Consider the following 3,773-nt stretch of genomic DNA (forward strand, 5'->3'; position numbering starts at 1 on the left):
TGTTGTCAAGCCTACTGTAGCTCCCCAGGGACTAGACCAGAGCAGGCAACATTTTTTGGCCGGAGGGCTGAAAAACCCACAATGCCTACCTTGCAAGGTGCTGGAGTACTGGCATGCCAGAAAAACAAAATGAGGGCAGGGGATACATGGCAGGATGCCCTGCTTGTGCCTCTTGCCCCCTACCCAAAGTCCCTGCCCCCCAGCCCTGCTCATGACCCTTGCCCCCCACCCCTGATGCCCCTTGCCCCCACCCAAAGCCCCTGCCCCCTAGCCCAGACTCCGTGGCTATCAGCAGCTACCCAGAACCTAGGCCAACTGCAAACATCTGTTGCCTCTTCACCCTGGCCCCAGCTACCTCCCAGACCTGGCCCCAGGATCCAGGGAGGCAACACCTACTGGCAATGTTCCCCACTGTGCTGCCCTCGCCGCTTCTGCAAAGCAGCGTTGGAACCCGGCGTGGCAGAGTACAGTAGGGGGTGCAGAAAGCTGCCTGTTCCTGGCACCCTGCTGTCCTGCCACACCTCCCATGTACATAGGAGCAGCGTGGGCAGCAGTGCAAGGTTGTGCCCCTCACTGCCGCCCCTGCCTGCAGGGGAAGCATGGCAGGGCAATGGGGAGCTGGGAGCAGGCAGCTTTCTGCACCCCGTGCTGTGCCCTGCCATGCTGGGTTTCAACACTGCTTTGCAGAAGAGGCAAGGGAAGCACAGCGGGGAGCATTGCCGGTATGTGTTGCCTCCCCGGAGCCCAGTGGGTCTGGGAGGCAGCTGGAGCCAGGGCCCAGGCAGAGAGGCAGCAGATGTTTGCAGCTGGCTCAGGTTCTGGGTAGTTGCTGATAGCCACGGAGCCTGGGCTGCTTGCAGTAGGGCTTACAGGAGCAGCCAGGGCTCTTAGCTGGCAGCAGCTACCCAGAGCTGAGGCCAGCTGCAGCCAGGAGGCTGCAAACAGCTGCTGCCTCCCCAGCCCCAATGTGTACTGAAGAAAATGGCCTCACATGCCATGCTCGGCACGTGTACCAGGGGTTGCCGGCCCCTGAACTAGATGATCTTTGGTTTTTCACAGAACTAACATCTATGCTGAACCAGGGATGACAGCAGGACGACCACCAGGATTTATTCCTTCATATACTATAGCAGGTGGCTGTACAGGCCTACTGCACTCTGTTCCTACCATGACATACTGGATACTTGCAGGGGAGTCTACAGATCACTGCGTCATACATATATTACCCTATTCAGTGAAATACTTATGCATGTCCCTCAGAGCTGCTATGCCCGAGCTACTGTCCCTCAGAACTACTATGTAGACACAGCTAGATAGCAATTACACTCACATTCTCAAGATTTTCTTTATACCTATGAAGACTAGGAGCTTACTTTTTGTTTAATGAAAATTGGAATTATGTTGTTATCAGATAACTCTAGGAGCTGGTGTACAATAGACAATAGAGAGTGGATGGGGTGCAGTGATGCAGTTGCATGCCCTGCCCCACCCCATGTCTTCGCTTTGATTCCTGCTCCACATAGACCAACTGCCTGGGAAGAGCAGCAGCATTTCTACTCAAGCAATAGATGGTGGAGAGGTGTCAATTAACTTCATGGCTCATTATAATCTCCTTGATTCCTGCTAATCTCCATCTATTCCATAGATGTGAATGACCTTCACAGTCTTTTCTAATGGTATTGATATTCTATTAATCAAGCTATCCTTTCTTCTACAGTTCTGCTATTAGCCATTCCTGGTACTAGTCACTCTTCTATTTCACAGCCCAGCAGAATGTTTTGAGCTTTAGCTAAAAACCTTAACTCGGGTGTGAAAATGAGTAGCAATTAAATGTTGGTTGTACCATCAAGATGCTCAAGACATCTATATTTTGTATTAATACCTCTGAATGAGATGTACACATAAGTATAATGGCTACAGGAGTAATAAAACAGTATATTTTGACTGTTTTGCCCAGTTCTGTTTTTTAAATTTTATATGTAATCCACCAATTGTGCACATTCTAATAAAGTTTTATTTTATTTCCTTTGATCTTAAACTAAATAATATAGCTTTGGCCCTCTAGCATTTTAGCAAATCTTCTGCTTCTACTGGAGGTAAAATATATGTTCATTGATGCACTATACCACCTGCACCCCAATTTTTCAAACTGCTAGATCCATCCATGAATTCAACTCTGCCTCTTAGACAAGATGATTGTAAGCAAGCAATATTGAACTACAGATAGGTAAGCAAGAAAATGTATTGTCAGTGGGCTATATCTATAATGTAAGAAATTTGTCACCATTAATTCCAGTTGCTCAGTCACATAACACTTCAATCAGTTAATAGTTAACTTTTTCTAAGTGACTTCAGTAGAAGCTAAAATTACAATTAGTGAAAAGTAAGTGCAACAGCTTTTCCCTCACCAGAGATAGGAAAATAACCAGAGTTAACCCTGATAAATCCCTTCTTGCCATAAATGCCACCTGTTGTCATGCCTGTCTCATGTTGGGCTCTGTGATGCCCACCTACAAGCCTCACTTTTCCTGTATTTTCCCATCCCCTGGCTCTTGTATCAAGAAAATATATACTGTAGTCATCCAAAATAAAGCTTTGCCCTTTATAGACATACATTTGGGATTAAAATAAATTGAGATTTTCTCCTCCTGAGCATCTAATGCCCAGTTATTCACTTGACTGCTTCCTTCAGCTTCTTCTCCCTGTCTCACGCAAAGTAGAATTCCTCATCAGTTAAGGCCTGGTCCAAAGCCCACTCAAGTCAATGGGACTTTATATTGATATCAGTAGGCTTTTGATCAATCCCTATCCTCTTGATGTCTTAGTAATATACATGCTAAATAGGAGGGCCAGGATTGAATGCCATTAAACTCCATTTGGCCAAGCACCTCCCTCAGCAGAGGGAGTAGAGCCAAAGCAGCCCCATCCACTTCTGCTATCATCAGATGAGCAGTACTGTACTCAGAAACAATAGTATCAAAGGCAGCCAGTAGACCTACTAATACAAGCATGAACATCAGACCAGTTTTTGTCAGGAGGAGATGATCTGCCAATGTCACTAAACTTGTTCCTGTGCTGAATCCAGTCTAACAAGGCTCAATTAGATCTGAGGCATCTGGACCTGTCTTATTATAACCAATCTTGAAGCATCATCATTAGAATCAAATCATTACAATGTGTATTTGACTAAGTGCCAACAAGGAAGGAGTTATTGGACAGAGATAATAGTGCATCTGCACTGAAGATTGTAAAATACATCTGGATAGGAGGAGGCAACACCAGAGGTAGCATGTCATTGTGCAGTTCTGATAGTATTCAGTCATTCTGCTCCTTCAGGTTTTAGGCAATGAGCAAAATCAAATAGAAACAACACCTAGAGCTTTAACCAAATTTGCTTACATCAAGGGTCCCAGACTGTAGTACATGTACCTCTCAAGGTACGTAAGGCAACTTTGGTAGGTAAGTGAGAGAAATTGTGTAATGGCAGGTTTAATTTTCATTATAATAATAATTGGCATTTAAGAAGTTGAACTATAAAATATATGCTAGTAGGGGTAAGCAGGCAGCATGTAAATCTAGAAGGGGGTATGCAATAAGAAAAAGTTTGGGAACCTCTAGCTTACATCATTCTGTTGGCACTCAGCTGCTGTGATAACAGGTGCCTTAGAGACTCATTACATAAATTAGACTATAATAGCAATATGGTGTGCTGGATAGGACTTTGAGACATGGGAACTTGGTTTGGTTCCTGATTCTAATCTGCCTGCTGTGTA

This window comes from Crocodylus siamensis, chromosome 1, assembly GCF_052110815.1.
Source record: "Crocodylus siamensis isolate JL-2025a chromosome 1, ASM5211081v1, whole genome shotgun sequence".
NCBI classification, from domain to species: domain Eukaryota; kingdom Metazoa; phylum Chordata; order Crocodylia; family Crocodylidae; genus Crocodylus; species Crocodylus siamensis.